The sequence below is a fragment of the Tamandua tetradactyla genome, chromosome 3 (genome assembly GCF_023851605.1).
Source record: "Tamandua tetradactyla isolate mTamTet1 chromosome 3, mTamTet1.pri, whole genome shotgun sequence".
NCBI classification, from domain to species: Eukaryota; Metazoa; Chordata; class Mammalia; order Pilosa; family Myrmecophagidae; genus Tamandua; species Tamandua tetradactyla.
The window spans coordinates 55,985,061-56,002,188 of record NC_135329.1 but is presented as its reverse complement, the minus strand read 5'-3'; the positions used below and the strand labels follow the sequence as shown (position 1 = coordinate 56,002,188).

The following is a 17,128-nucleotide window of genomic DNA, read 5'->3' as shown; positions in this document are numbered from 1 at the left end:
TCTCTGAAAAAAGACTTCTGGCATCCAGGGTTCCTCTGTCAGCTAGCAACCTGAGGTTCGTCTAGCTGTCAAGGCATGTGGCTGGTGTCTACTGGTCCTTTGCTCCCAGATTCGTAAAGCTTCTTTAGGTGTTTCTTTCTGAGCATCTGTGCGTCCTCTCTGGGTGTTTCTTTCTGAACTCTGGGCTCTCTCTGTCCGTTATCCTCTTATAAGGGACTCCCATAAAAAAAGTTAGACTCACCTTTAATTGGGTGGTATGCTAGTTTGAAACTGTTATGTATCCCAGAAGAGCATTGTTCTTTAATCCCTAATTTAATATTGTTAGGTGGGATCTGTTTTATTATCTCCATGGAGATGTGACCCACCCAATTGTGAGTGGTAACTTTTGATTAGATGGTTTCCATAGAGATGTGTGTCCACCCATTCAAGGTGGGGTCACTTACTGGAGTCCTTTAAGAGGGAACCATTTTGGAAAAAGCTTTAGAGCCCACACAGCTGAGACCTTTCAGGATGAAAGAAAAACACCCCTGGAGAAGACTTATGAAACGAGAAGCCAATAGAGAAAGCTAGCATACATCATCATGCCCTTCCTAGCTGAGGGAGAAACCCCGAATATCACTGGCCCTTTCTTTGGCATTAAGGTATCTTTCTCTGAATGCCTTAGTTTGGACATTTCTATGGCCTTAGAACTCTGAACTTGCACCTTAACAAATTCCCTTTTTAAAAGACCATTCAAAAGCCATTCCAAAAAAAAAAAAAAAATGCCATCTCATTCATTCCATTTTGGGTACATTGCATCCCAGCAGCTCTAGCAAACTAAAACAGGTGGGTCACACCTCTAAGGAAACAATCTGATCACGAGGTCCCACACCCACAATGTCTGCCCCCACAGGAATGGATTAAAAGAACATGGCCTTTTCTGAAGTACATAACAGCTTCAAAGCAGCACAGAAAGCCTCTCTGATAAAGGTGACATTTCAGCAGAGACCTTAAAGTAGTGGGGTAACCAGCCAGGCAGAGATCTGGGGGATGGCACTCCATGTGCAAACCTTGAAATAGTAAGGTAGCTCTCAAAAAAGAGTTATGTGGTGAGGATATGAGGTCAGAAAGGGAGCCAGGGCCAGATAATGAAGGGCCATAGATCATGGTAAGGACACCAGATTGTGTTCTGAGTGAGAAGAATAGAGGTGGGGTATAGGATCTGATTCTTGTTTTAGAAAGATTCTCCTGGGTGTGTGTAGAGAATAGGCAAGGGTGAGGGCAGGAAGATTGCTTAGGGGGCTATTGAAATAATCCAGTTGGGGGGGGGTGATGTTGAATCAACCTAGGGTGATAGTGGTGTTGCTGATGAGAAGTAGATAGCTTAAATATTTCTTGGTTAATTGGACGTGGAGTGTGAGAGAAAGAGAAGAGTTAAGAATGACTGGGAGGTTTCGGATCTGAACCATTGTAGGAACTCAGTTACCATTTATTGAGAAGGGAAAGACTTATGTGTAGTTATATGATTGAGTTTGGTTAAGAGTTTGGTTTGGAATACGTTGAACTTAGAGATGCATATTAGCTATCCACCTGGAGATGTTGGGTATGCTGTTGAAAGGATGAGTTTACTGTCCAGGGGTAACGTCATAACTGGAGATACAAATATGGGAGTCAAAAGCCTGGTCAAGGTGTGAGAGAGTACTGAGCGAAAAAAGATTTCTAAACTCCAATGTTTAGAAAATCCAGTAAAGGAGAGTGAGAATGAATGCTCAATGAAATAGAAGGAAAACCAGCAGTTTATGGTGTCTTGGAAACCCAGTGAAGAAAGTGTGTCAAAAGGAGGAAGTGATCAACTGTCAAAAGCTCCTGAAAACGGCACTAAGATGAAGACTGGGGACTTCCGGAGAAGATGGCGGCTTAGTAAGACGTGCGGGTCTTAGTTCCTCCTCCAGAAAAGCAACTAAAGAAACAGAAACAATACGAAACAGCTCCCGGAGTCACGACAGAGACCAAAAAGACAGCGTACCCCATTCTGGAACAGCTGAACGGGCAGGGAGAATCTGCTGCGGTGAGATACCGGAGGGGCGCGCGTTTTCCCGGCCGGGGCGGCTGGCGACTGGGGTCCCCTCCACGCAGTGGCTCCCCGGTCTGACTGGGAACGTTGGATAGCGGGGCCCTCCCGTCACGCTTGGCGTTTCGGGCCAGCTGGGCAATTAGGACCGGCACTCTCCCAAGCCGCGGCGGCCAGCGACCCCCGCCTCCACGCGCGGTTTCCCGGGCCGACTGCTGTGCAGACAGACGAGCGCCACGAGCGCCACCTACTGGGCAGGAAAAGAAAAACAGAGCCCAGAGATTTCACAGAAAAAGCTTTCAACCAGCTGGGTCCCACACCCAGGGAAATCTGATCAAATGCCCAGACACCAGCAGAAAATAATGGATGAAGCTCGGAAAATTGAAGATATGGCCCAGTCAAAGGAACAAACCAATAGTTCAAATGAGATACAGGAGCTGAGACAACTAATGCTGAATATACGAACAGAAATGGAAAAACTCTTCAAAAACCAAATCAATAAATTGAGGGAGGACATGAAGAAGACATGGGCTGAACAAAAAAAAGAAATAGAAAATCTGAAAAAACAAATCACAGAACTTATGGGAGTGAAGGACAAAGAAGAAAAAATGGAAAAAACAATGGATACCTACAATGGTATATCTAAAGAGACAGAAGCTACAATTAGTGAACTGGAGGATGGAACATCTGAATTCCAAAAAGAAACAGAAACTATAGGGAAAAGAATGGAAAAACTTGAGCAGGGGATCAGGGAACTGAATGACAATATGAAGCGCACAAATATACGTGTTGTGGGTGTCCCAGAAGGAGAAGAGAAGGGAAAAGGAGGAGAAAAACTAATGGAAGAAATTATCACTGAAAATTTCCCAACTCTTATGAAAGACCTAAATTTGCAGATCCAAGAAGTACAGCGCACCCCAAAGAGAATAGACCCAAATAGGTGTTCTCCAAGACACTTACTAGTTAGAATGTCAGAGGTCAAAGAGAAAGAGAGGATCTTGAAAGCAGCAAGAGAAAAACAATCTGTCACATACAAGGGAAACCCAATAAGACTATGTGTAGATTTCTCAGCAGAAACCATGGAAGCTAGAAGACAGTGGGATGATATATTTAAATTACTAAAAGAGAAAAACTGCCAACCAAGACTCCTATATCCAGCAAAATTGTCCTTCAAAAATGAAGGAGAAATTAAAACATTTATAGACAAAAAGTCACTGAGAGAATTTGTGACCAAAAGACCAGCTCTGCAAGAAATACTAAAGGGAGCACTAGAGTCAGATACGAAAAGACAGAAGAGAGAGGTATGGAGTAAAGTGTAGAAAGAAGGAAAATCAGATATGATATATATAATACAAAAGCCAAAATGGTAGAGGAAAATATTATCCAAACAGTAATAATACTAAAAGTTAATGGACTGAATTTCCCAATCAAAAGACATAGAATGGCAGAATGGATTACGACCCAGCAATACCACTGCTAGGTATCTACTCAAGGGACTTAAAGGCAAAGACACAGACGGACATTTGCACACCAGTGTTTATAGCAGCATTATCTACAATTGCAAAGAGATGGAAACAGCCAAAATGTTCATCAACAGACGAGTGGCTAAACAAACTGTGGTGTATACCTACGATGGAATATTATGCAGCTTTAAGACAGACTAAACTTATGAAGCATGTAATAACATGGATGGACCTAGAGAACATTATGCTGAGTGAGTCTAGCCCAAAACTAAAGGACAAATACTGTAAGGTCCCACTGATGTGAACCGACATTCGAGAATCAGCTTGGAATATATCATTGGTAACAGAGACCAGCAGGAGTTAGAAACAGGGTAAGATAATGGGTAATTGGAGCTGAAGGGATACAGACTGTGCAACAGGACTAGATACAAAAACTCAAAAATGGACAGCACAATAATACCTAAGTGTAATGTAACTAGGTTGGAACACTGAATGAAGCTGCACCTGAAATATGGTTTTTTGTTTGTGTGTTTGTGTGTTTGTATCTTTTGTTTTTGTTTTTTTTCTTTTTCCTTTATATATATATATATATATATTATTAGTATTATTATTTTAATTCTCTTCTCTATATTAACATTCTATATCTTTTTCTGCTGTTTTGCTAGTTCTTTTCCTAAATCGATGCAAATGTACTAAGAAATGATGATCATACATCTATGTGATGATACTAAGAATTACTGAGTGCATTTGTAGAATGGAATGATTTCTAAATGTTGTGTTAATTTCTTTTCTTTTTTTTGATTAATAAAAAAATTAAAAAAAAAAAAAAAAGATGAAGACTGGGGGAAGTGACCATCAGACTCAGCAACATGGGAGTGAGCCATGAACTTGACAAGAACTGATTCAGGGGAGTGTTTAAGATGAAAGTCTCAAAGAATGGTTCAAAAAGAATGATATTAAAGAAGAGTGTAGACCACTATTTTAAAGAGTTTTGTTGTAAACAGGAACAGAGGGGCCATAACTAGTAGGAAATGTGAAGTCAAGAAAGTTTTCTTTGTTTTTTTTTTCTTTATTTGCTTCTTTAAAATGTTCGTAAGCTGATGGAAATGAATCTTAGCATGAGAAAAATGATGATACCATACTGAAAGGGAAGGATATCAGGGGATATCATTGTGCTAGTACGAGGGGATGAGATCCAGCGAACAGCTGGAGAGGTTGGCTTAGCATAGACAACTAACCTGTAACAGGACCAGAAAAGAAGAAGATAGAAGGCAGGCAGGTGAGTTGGTGGATGTTCCAGTGGGAACACATTGAAAGTTCTCTTCTGATTGTTTCTAATGATACTGGAAGCAAGTCCTCAGCTGATGGTGGTGATTGGAAAGGAGTGTTGGAGGTTTGAAGGGAGATTAAAGGTGAAATATCTGTTAGAAATAGTAGAGATAAATCAGAAATTTAGCGAATTGCCAGGCAACATCAGGGGAGCTCGTAATGTTCGTGATTAGTAATAGAAAGATAAGACCAGTCAACTCATCCAATTAGCCAGAGTCAGTTGCTCGCTTTGTCAAAACATCCCTTTTATCTCAAAAGGGCAAAGTAAGTATATTCATATTTTCAAAAATATCGGCCATGTAGTAGCCTACTGACAGCTATTTGTCATCACAGGAATACTTTCCTTTTTGTTTAAAAGGATAAAAGGTAGTCCTTTGTAGGTCTGACAGGTCTTTTAAGTATTTTGCCAACAATTTTCTGTGTGGAACAAAAGACTTTCATGGTTATTCACCATCTCAGTACAGATTATGGTAATGATTCCACTATATGTAAAAGATCTTGTTTTTAGAATATTAACTACATCTGCGACATCCTATAGCATTTTGCACCCTCCTGCCTTCAACCTCTCTTGCTGCCACATCCTATCAGGTGACTGATGCCGTGAAGAAATTTCACATGGCCCTGCCTGTAATCTTCTCCCAGAGTCCTTTTATTATTCTAGTTGAAGCAGCTGCTCCTTCAGTTGTTATACTGACACAGTTTTACTACAAAACATTGCTTTATTTTTAAATAGTGGTTTACTATCAAGAATACATGTCGCCTGGTGTATCTTCTCATTTCATTATTCAGGCAAAATCTAGCATATGAGCAGAGACATGTTAGAAACATCTATATTTCCCCCAACTGTATAGCAGGACTTCTATCCTGTGCAATTTGTTCTAATAATTGTTTCTACTAAATTTTCAGTGATGTTTTCTACGTCTCGCAACAGAATTTGCAACAATATTTCTCATCTATTATTTCAGCCACATTTTTCCTGGCAGGAAGGGGAGAACAAATAAATGTACGATATAATTTTAGAGGGTGATAAATGCTGCAAAAAAAAGAGTCCACAAAAGAACAACACAGAATGTACATACAGGGTGACTGGAGTGGAGGAAAGCCACGAGAACTTCAGTGGGATATCCTAGTTTGCCAGAACTGCTGTAATAAAGTGCACAGACTAGTTGCATTAAAAATTAGGGATTTATTTCTCAGTGTTGGACACTTAGAAGTGCAGAATCATGATGTCAGTTGGATCATTTTCTCTGAAGTCTGTAGTGTTTCGGTGGTGACTTATGGGCAATCCGTAGCTCAATCTCTGCCTCTCCCCACCTGTCCACATTTCCTCTTCTTATAAGGATTCCAGTCGATTGGATTAAGGCCCACTCTGATCCAGTTTGGCTCACCTTTAATAAAATCTCCAAAGATCCTATTTACAAATGAGTCCACACCCACAGGAGCAGAGTTTAGGGCTTGAACACATCATTGCAGGACCATGATTCAAAATATATTTATTTTTATTGATAAATCTTCACACACATACATTCTATACATGGTGTACAATCAATGGCTGACAATATTATCACATAGTTGGTATTCATCACCATGATCTTTTTTTTTTTTTCAGGTAGTATCGATCTGTTTTTTTTTTTTTAATTTTTTAAAAAATATGACAAGAAAGAAACACAAACATCCTTAACATATGATCATTCCATTCTACATATATAACATGATCATATTTTAGAACATTTGCATCACTCCAGAAAGAGAAATAAAAGGAAAAAGAAAAAACTCATACATACCATACACCTTATCCCTCCCTCTCATTGACCACTAGTATTTCCATATACCCAATTTATTTTACCCTTTGTTCCACCTATTATTTATTTATTTTTATCTATATATTTTTTCTCATCTACCCATACCCTGGATAAAAGGAGCATCAAACACAAGATTTTCACAGTCACATTGTAAAAGTTATATCTTTATACAATCGTCTTCAAGAATCGAGGCTACTGGAACACAGCTCTACAGTTTTGGGTTACTTCCCTCCAGCCACTCCAATACACCATAATCTAAAAAGGGATTATCTATATAATGCATAAGAATAACCTCCAGGATAATCTCTCAACTCTATTTGATATCTCTCAGCCACTGAAATTTTATTTTGTCTCATTTCTTTCTTCCTTCTTTTGGTCAAGAAGACTTTCTTGACCCCTTGATGCTGGGTCCTGGCTCATCCTGGGATTTCTGTCCCTCATTGCCAGGAGGAATTACACCCCTGGGAGTCATGTCCCATGTAGCTGGAAGGGCAGTGAGTTTACCTGCCGAGTTGGCCTAAGAGAGAGGCCACACCTGCCAACAAAAGAGGTTCTCTGGGGGTGACCCTTAGGCATAACTTTAAGTAAGTGAATCTATCCTTTGCAGGAATAAGTTTCATAGGGCAAACCCCATGACTGAGGGCTTGGCCTTTTGATTTGGTTGTCCCCACTGCTTGCAAGAATATCAGAAATTCTCCAAATGGGGAAGTTGAATATTTCCTGCTTTCTTATGGGGCCTTAATTTAGCATCTATCAGAACTCCATTCCTTTTTTTTTTTTTTTTTTTTTTTTTTTAGAGGGAGGAAGGGAAGGAAAGACAGAGAGAAGGAAGGAAGGATGGGAGGAAGAAAGGGAAACATCTTTAAACATTTTCTTGTTTTATTGTATTTTGTTTGTTTATTTGTTTTTTACATGGGCTGGGGCCGGGAATCGAACCGAGGTCCTCCGGCATAGCAGGCAAGCACTTTGCCCGCTGAGCCACCGCGGCCCGCCCACTCCATTCCTTTTTATAGCTAAATAATAAAATTAATTTAATCCATGACATGGGGTTACTAAGGAGACCTCTCTGCAGAAGGGCCAGGTAAGCAAAGACGGGAATGGAATGAGAGCCATGCAAGAATATGGAGGACTATAGTCTAAGGAGAATGAAAACGCCCTGAAGCAACACTGAGCCTCATGGGTTTGAGATAGAAAGGAAGCCAGTGTGGTTGGAGGGTAAAGGGTGAGCATCCAAGTCAGAGAGCTGGGCAAAGTGGAAGGTTTCCTAGACTCCTGAGGCTGATATTAAACCAGCACACCTCCCAGCTCATACCAGTTGATGTCCAGAATGTGTAAAGAGATCCTACAACTCATCAACAAAAAGACAAATGGCACAATTGAAAAATGGGCAAAGGAGTTGACTAGGCATTTCTCCAAAGAAGATATACAAAAGACAAAAAGCACGTGGAAAGATGCTCAACATCATTGATCATTAGGAAAATGCAAAATAAAACCACAATAAGATACCACTTCATATCCATTAGGATGGCTATTATTTAAAACACACACACACAGAAGATAATAAGTACTGGTGAGGATGCTGAGAAATAAGAACCCCAAATAACTGAAAGCAGGGACTTGAACAGATATTTGCACACCAATGTTTATGACAGCATTATTTACAATGGCCAAAAGATGTAAACAAACCAAATGTCAATCAACAGATGAGTGGATAACAGAATGTGGTATATATACACACATGAATTATTATTTAGCCATAAAAAGAAATGGAGTTCTGATAGATGCTATGATATGGATGAACCCTGAAGACTTTTGACACAAAAAGACAAGTATTGCATGATCTTGCTTACGAGAAATACCTAGAAGAAGCAAACTTCATAAAGACAGATAGTAGAGTATAGGTTACCAGGGACAAGAGGGGACAGGAAGAGGGAATTATTGTTTAATAGGCCAGAGTTTCTGTTTGAGATGATGAAAAAGTTGGGATCAGGGATATTAGCAATGGTAGCCCCATATATTGAGTTAATACCACTGAATATACACTTGGAAGTGATTAAAGTGGAAACGTTTGAATTGTATATTTGTTACTACAATAAAAAGTTAAAAAAAAAAATACTGCCACCAGTAGCCTCTTGAAAGTCCCACCTTCTGACCACCATCACTGGCTGCCACCAGGGAGGGAGGAGTCACTTCTGGAGGAGCAGCTGGCAGCTGGCCCCAGGGCTTCCTTGGACTGTTTAATCTGTGCCTGCATGTGGAAACTACAGTCTTCATGGGATGTTGGCTCAGTGAGAGCTGGTGATAGACTGGTGGAGCAGAGAGTGGATGGTATTAGGAACCTCACCAGGGCAAAAGCCGGGAATGTGGGGTTCAGTTGGAATAGTGGGTGCTCCCATGACTGGAAGAAGAGCCTGTAGAAATGGTTTGAGGCCCGAGGACACCCAGGGTGCAGATTCCTCTTTTCAACATTCTTATTGAATTTTACCTCCATTTAATGGAACATGTTTATGGGATCCAGGCTTGTCATATTGAAAGCATTCTCCTCCATATAGAGAGCAGGTCATTGCATGTAGCCGCCTACATGACCGGGACAGACATTAAGGTCATCAGACCTCCTCAGGGTAAAGAATGTACAAATGGTATCGTAAACAAGGCATTAAAGCTCCCCTCCCTTGATCACTGTTGATAACAAACTTCCAAACCCCTATGTCATGAGACCCTGCTGAAACTGTTCTCACACCCTTGTCCTAAACCTTTATAAACACTTGCACTCCCTTGGCCCCTTTGTGAAGTGCTAGCCTTCATTTTCTGTGGCCTGTCACCGCCATGGAAGATCTCCTGTTTCTAAGTCTAATAAAATTCATGCATAACTCTATGCCAGACATATCCTTTGGTCTTTGGTCTGCCCCAACCCAAGCCCTCCAAAAGCTGGAATGGAACCACATTTGTTAAAACCTACCACAGGCCTTCTAATCAAGAGCACAAACACTGTATTTTTACTAATAAAAGGAGCACTAAATGCATATCTAGTACAATTTCTTACCCAGAAACCATAATAAGTCATTTGAATATTATAATTATTATCAGCCCTATTTTACAGATGAGAAAATTGAAATAAAGAGAAATCATATAAAATTTGTATAAGTGACTGAACCATGAGTCAAAAGCAAACAGCCTGGTAAAAAAAAAACCCATGGTTTTGGCCTGTACTATAACTCCTCTCATCTGGCCTGAAGGATTGGGCTTGTCCTAGTCAGACATGGCATTCCAATAAAAACCAATAATAGAGATGTTGAACACGTAAAAATCTCATATGAAATTGTAAGGGTCAGAACATTTTTTAATGTAAGAGCTCTTAATTCTACAGAAGCTGAGGAATGATTACCAAAATCAATACTGTTATGCAGAAAAATTCTCCATTTTGAGACTATAAGTTGTCTAGTAGCTATTGATTTAATGGAGAAATGCATGGAAGAGTTTAATGCATTTCCTTCTGTCACATTATAGCTCCAATAGGGGCCTCATTTAATTAGTGAGATTGTATTATACCAAAAAAATCATACCCATAATTTCCAAAAACCACAACTGTCTTAGAAATTATTAGACTGATTTGATGAGTGCTTTATGTTGTAGCTCTGGTAAGCAGTTTTGTTACACAAAAACAAGCAAACAAAAAACTGTTAGGAGTTTTAATTTGACACTATCGAAAAGCCACTGAAGGATTTTGAATAGAGGAGTGACATATTTGTTCTATTTTATGCTTTGAAATATTTCTCCAGGCTGCTGTGGGTGGAATAACACGTAGAAGATAAGAGTGGAATGAAGATGACTGAACTGGGAGGCTATTGCGGGAATCAAACCTAGAGATGATGGTCCTTGGATTACGGCAGTAGTGGTGGAGCAAACAGAAAGAGAAATATTGGTGGAGCCAACAATGTATCAAACAGAGTTGTGAGAAAAAGAGGCATATTTAGGTGAATGGTGGAACCCTTTACTGAGATGGTTACCAGCAAGTTTGCGGGGGTGGGGGGGAAAAGCCAACATTTGGGACATGTGAAGTTTGAGATGTCTACTAGAAATAGAAGAGGAACTGTTGAGCAGGAAGTAAGACAGATGAGTCTGGAGATGTGAATTTGGGAGTCATCAGTGTACTAGTGGGATTAAAGCTATGAGATTAAATAAGGACACACCTCAGGAGTGGGAGTAGTTGGTAGATGAGAGAAGGGAGCCCAGAGTGAGACATGGGGCACTGTAACATTTAGAAGTCAGTAAAAGGTGGGTAATGGTGGCTCAGTGGCAGAGTTATTGCCTGCCATGTTGGAGATCTGGATTCTATTCCCAGTGCCTGCCTATGAAAAAAAGAAAAAGTCAGTAACAGCAGAAGAATCTAGCAAAGATATTGGAGAAGGAGCAGCTAGTATAGAAGAAGAAAAGCCAGGGGAGTGAGATGACCAGAAGCCAAGTGAAGAAAGTTTAAGAATGAAGAAATATTAAAAAAAAGAAAGAGAGAGGGAAGGAAGGAAGAAAGGAAGGAAGAAGACATGTCAAATGCTATTAAGAATCTGGGTAAGATTAGCACAGGATTTAGCAAGATACACATCACTGATGAGAGTGAGAGTGATTTCAGTCAAGTGGTAAGAATGAAAGCTTAATTAAAGTGGATTCAAGACAGAACAGGAGGAGGAAAAGAGTAGACAGTAAGTAAAGCCAACTCCCATAGGAATTTTGCTGAAAAGAGAAGCAAAGAAATGGGTCAGTAGCTGAAGGGAGATATGGATGAGGAGGGTTAAAAATGTGAGCTGTTGCAGCATGCATATATGCTAATGGACATGAAATATTGATTAAATAGGAGAGAGAGGGGAGATTACAGGAACAAAGTGAGAGGGACAAATCTGGCCCCTGATGAGGCAACCCTCATGGCTGCATTATTCTCATGGGGCCAGGTCATGGGAAGTCAAGGAATGGGCCCACCTCTCAGCCTGGCTGGAGCTCAGGTCTGTTGGGATATGACCATGTAAGAGCTGGTCTCACTGCCTCCTTCTGATACCCAGATGCTGCCAACATCCCAGGGCCATGCCCTCACAAGGCCAACTCAGTTCAATGTTTAAAGAGATTTTATTGAATGTGGAAATAGCTAAATACTATTTCAAGGAGGCAACAGAGCAAAGAATCTGGAATTGAGAGAGTAGATTTTAATCCTGGCTCTACTACTTACCTGCTAGCTGTGTGACCCAAACGAGGCACTTTTCTGAGTCTGTTTTCTCATCTGCAGTATGGGCTGATAATTTACCAAACTGCCTTATAAAGTTATAAAGTACAAATAGGATAATGAATGTGCAAGGGGTTTGTAAAAACTTCGTAACCTGGAAAGTAATATACACATGTCAGAAATTGTTACTCAGCTTCATTTACCACATTATTCCCCTCACCAATCTCAAAAAACAGGCACAGTTTTGCAGAGGAGACATTTCTAAGGACAAACACCCATGCCGTTCCTCTCTGTGGGCTTAATTTTCATAAGTAGACTTCCTTTTTCTAGATAAGGAGCAAGTCTTGGCTCCTTGCAAGAACCTCCCAATTTTATTACTTTGATATAGGTATATCACTTTAAAATTATCAGTTGAAAGGGAGGGACAGACATATTATTAACTTCAAAGCCCTCTGGGAACCCTTAAATGCTAATCACAAAGCACAGGGACATTCCAGAAGGTAAACACTGTCCTTGATACTTCTCGTTCATTCGAGCCTCCCTCCTCCCTCAGCGTCCATCAACATTTCTGCTGGAAACAAAGCATATAACCTATGAATGGATCCTCTGCTTGGGGACTGGTCCATAACTAATGCTGAAACTCTGAGTGGCTTGCATAGCTCTGTGGAGAAGGGTAAAGGAATGAACATTTGCTAAGCACGGTTCCTGTGCCAGGCACTGTACTGGGCCCATTAACCTAATTTATCCTATAAATGAGAAAGGAGAGAATCATACTTTTCTCATTAAACTGTAGAGGAAATGGAGACACAGGAAGTTAAATCAGGTTATGGAGCCAGCAAAGGGCAGAGAGGAAACCTTACCTCACTTCTGCCTATTCCAAAGAGCCAGCTCTTTCTGCTGATGTAGTAGAAGTTTCATAAAGGTTTCTTTAGTGAGTGAAAGGATAAATTTACAAAGTACTCTGGAAGTAAAATTGCATTGTCAAAGGACATCAATAGCCAGAAGGCACAGCCCCAATTAAACAGAAGCAAAACAACCTTCTAAGATTTGTGTGAGGTGCTCACGACATGGTTTAAATAACTCAGGAGCTTCCCAAACTCTTAACTGATAAGATCTCAGGCAAGTTGCAGAACCTGTTAGGGTCTGGTTTATTCATTCACAGTGTTGAGGCAAACATGGTCTTTCTCTTCCCTCCCTCCCAGGAAGGAGAGTTAGTAGAGTCACAGAAGTTGAGGCTCCAGAAATGAGTGCTAAGGTCCTTGAAAGAGGATACCATGTTTGGAACCATCCCATGGTCAGAAACAGCTGATATTTCTGGCGTCCAACTCAAAATGAAAATATGGGGCCCTTTGCTCCAAAATTACTAAGAATTTCAAGATGATGGAATGTGTTAACACCCATGAATCCAGCCCTGCACTTGGCCATTCACTCTAAAGAAGAGTGGTAGAGATTTAAAAAAAATAAGGATACTGGTGGGACATCTTGGGAGCACCAAAAATATGACAAACAAAATGGCCATGGAGATCAGTTCTAACTTCTTGAAAAATACAATTTCAGAACAGAGAGCCTCTAAAATTCCTCTAGTACTATTCACCCATTTTGTAGATGAGGAAACTGAGACCCAGGCAGAAGGAGTGGCTTGGGGAATCATGGGGTATCATGGAGAAGGCAGACTCTCAGTCTCATTCAAGTTCCTTATCCCTGAAACAAGTGCTATCACTGAAACAGGCAGGTGAGAGATTGAATAGTCGCACTGTTGCTTTTTTCCTATCTCTCTCTCTCTCTCTCTCTCTCTCTCTCTCTGTGTGTGTGTGTGTGTGTCTGTCTGTCTGTCTGTCTGTCTCTCTCTCTCTCTCTCTCTCTCTCTCCACTCCCAACTAAGATAACAGTAAAATAAAAAGAAGAGAATAAAAACACTCCTTGGACACAAGGACCAAAGGAATGGGCTGGTGGATAGAGGAGTGTGAGAGTGGGTGGGTGGGATGAGAGGAAGGACAGGGTTGAAAACAGGAGAATCTAGTAAAAATCTCAACATTGCCCCCCTCCCCATTTCCAATATGCCAGTTGCAAATTGTATATCCCCCTTCCCCCAGGCAGGTGATTAGAAGATTCTTCTCTGGAGTAGATCCCAGATACGACGATTGGAATTCTTCACAATGTAAGTCAGTTTGAAGCTCGGTCCTCCAATACTTTGCCCACCAGGGCAAAGTCTGTCTTCTGCACAGCTACCCATGAGCTTTCTAAGATCCAGTTATTAATAAGAGCTTATGGTCACCTAGTGGTCAATGAGAGGGAGGGTAAAGTGTATGGGATATATGAGTTTTTTCTTTTTATTTCTTTTTCTGGAGTTATGCGAATGTTCTAAGAAATGGTCTTGCTGATGAATACACATACACACACACACACACATATATAAAGGACTTATGGCCAAGCGCCTTCAAATATGGGAGGAAAGCTATAGAACCTCAAAGACAGAAGGCAGGACAAATAAATAAATGGAAAAAATAATTCACAGAAATCAGAGATGATGTTAATTCAATAATCACCCCATGGAGAGTAGAGATGGTATCATATCCATGAAATAAGAATCAAAGAGCTTTAAAAAAAAATCCTGAAAACAAGAAAAATCTCTGTAAAATTAAATATATGAGAGCCAAAATAAAAATGGAAGAGAAAAAAGTAAATTAAAAGAAAATTTCAGAAATTTCCAGAAAATAGAACAAAAACATTAGAAGATGGAAAATGGCAAAGGAAATACTTTAGTTTCCTAAGCTGCTTAAAGCAAATAACATGAAATGGTTCAGTTTGAACAATGGGAATTTATTAACATACAGTTTCGTTTTTTTATTTTTCTTTCTTAGAGAGTTGTGGGTTTACAGAGAAATCAGGCATAAAATACAGGGTATCTTATACCACTCCACTACCAACACCTTGTAGTGGCGTGGGACGATTGTTACAATTGATGATAGCCCATTTCTATAATTGTCTAAATATATGTCTCCTTGTACCAATATCACACTTTTTTTATTACCGTGGTTTTGTAATATGTTTGAAGTTTGGAAAGTGTGAGCCCTCCAACTTTATTCTCCAAAAACAAGATGGCTTTAGCTATTTGGGGCCCCCTACACTTCCATATAAATTTGTTAATTGGCTTTCCATTTCTTCAAAGAAGGTTGTTGGAATTTTTATCAGGATTGCATTGAATCTATAAATTGCTTTGGATGGTATTGACATCTTAACAATATTTAGTCTTCTAATCCATGAACAGAGAATGTTCTTCTATTTATTTAGATCTTCTTTAATTTCTAATGGAAATGTTTTGTAGTTTTTTATGTACAAGTCCTTTACACCCTTGGTTGGATTTATTCCTAGATACTTGATTGTTTTAGTTGCTATTGTGAATAGAATTTTTCTCTTGATTTCTTCTTCTGAAAGTTCATTGGAAACAATGAACACTATTGATTTTTAGATGTTGATCTTTTGCCCCACCACTTTGCTGAATTCATTTATTAGCTTTAGGAGCTCTGCGGATTTTTCAAGATTTTCCATGTATAGGATCCTATCATCAGCAAATAGGGAAACTTGGACTTCTTCCTTTCCAATTTGGGTGCTTGTTATTTTCTTGCCTAATTATTCTGGCTAGAACTTCCAGTACAACGGTGAATAGCAGAAATGACAATGGACCTTCTTGTCTTGTTCCAGATCTTAGAGGGAAAGCTTTCAGTCTTTCACCAGTGAGTTGATGTTAGCTGTGGGTTTTTCATATAGGCCCTTACTCATATTGAAGAATTCTATTCCTAGTTTTCTAAGTGTTTTTATAAAAAAAAAAGAAAAAAAAAAGAGCTGTCTTTTGTCAAATGCCTTTTCTGCTTCAATTGAGGTGATCATGTGTTTTTTTCTCCTTCATTCTATTAATTTGGTGTATTGCATTAGTTGATATTCTTTTGTTAAACCAAACTTGCATACCAGGGGTAACTTCCACTTGACCATGGTGTATAATTCTTTAAATGTTCTGTTGGATTCGGTTTGCCAATATTTTGTTGATGATTTTTGCATCTTTATTCATAGGAGATTTTGGTCTATAGTTTTCTTTTCTTGTGGCTTGTTTATTTGATTTTAGTATGAGGGTGATGTTGGCGGCCTCATAGAATGAGTCAGGGAGTATTCCCTCCTTTTCAGTTTTTTTGGAAGAGTTTGAGAAGAATTGGAGTTAAATCTTCTTGGAATATTTGGTAAAATTCCCCTGTGAAGCCCTCTGGTCCTGGATTTTCTTTGTTGGGAGGTTTTTGAAGATGAATTCAATCTCTTTACTAGTAATTGGTTTGTTGTTGAGATTTTCTATTTCTTCTTGAGTCAACATAGGTAGTTTGTGTGTTTCTAAGAATTTTTCTATTTTATTTAGTTTATCTAATATTATCCTCTTATAGTCCTTTTTATTTCAGCAGGGTTGGTAGTAATGTCCCCTCTTTTATTTCTGATTTTTGATATTTGTATCTCTCTCTTTTTTTTTTGTTAGTCTCACTAAGGGTTACATACTAAACAATACAATATAATAATGATAGCATTTATAATTACAGAAATGGTTACCTTCACCACAGGTCTTTATTTCTTCATGTTGCTTTGGACCACTATTTAGTGTTCTTTCCTTTCAGTCTGAAGAACTTTGGATCTAGTGGTGATGAACTTCTCAGCTTTCATTTATCTGAGAATGTCTTAGAGAGAGTCTCACTGGTTAAAAACCTCCAGGATGATGACTGTTTTCTTTCAGCCCCCTAAGTATTTCAATCCACTGCCTTCTTGCCTCCATGGTTTCTGATGAGAAATCAGCATTCAATCTAATTGGGACTCCCTTGTACATAACATGTTGTTTTGCTCTTGCAGCTTTCAGAACTCTCTTTCTTCTTGTCCTTTGCGTTTGACAGTAAGTAAGATCAATAAATGATAGGGTGTATTTTTCTTTGTGTTTATCCTGTTTGGTGTTCTCTGAGCTTCTTGGATGTGCATATTCATGTCTTTTGCTAATTTGAGACGTACTCTCTCATTATTATTTTGAATATTCCTTCTGTCCCTTTCATTCTTTCTTCTCCTTCTTGGACTCCTGTACTATGCATATCGGTGTGCCTCATGGTATCCCATAGCTGTCTTGGACTATGTTAACTTTATTATTTCTGCTCCTCAGCCTGACTCATCTCAAGTGTTTCATATTCAAGTTCACTAATTCTTTCTTCTGCCAACTCCAATATGCTCTTGAAAGCCTCCTGGGCATTTTCCATTT

At 39.5% G+C, this 17,128-nt stretch overlaps 1 long non-coding RNA gene across 1 annotated transcript in view; it reads left to right on the top strand.

The window, feature by feature from the left end:
• The window catches only part of LOC143677312 (uncharacterized), a 92,682-nt gene that overhangs the window by 9,587 nt on the left and 65,967 nt on the right, over positions 1-17,128 (top strand). The window contains exon 2 of the long non-coding RNA XR_013172504.1: positions 13,947-14,011. This is a non-coding gene — a long non-coding RNA (uncharacterized LOC143677312). The remainder of the gene's footprint in view (positions 1-13,946; positions 14,012-17,128) is intronic.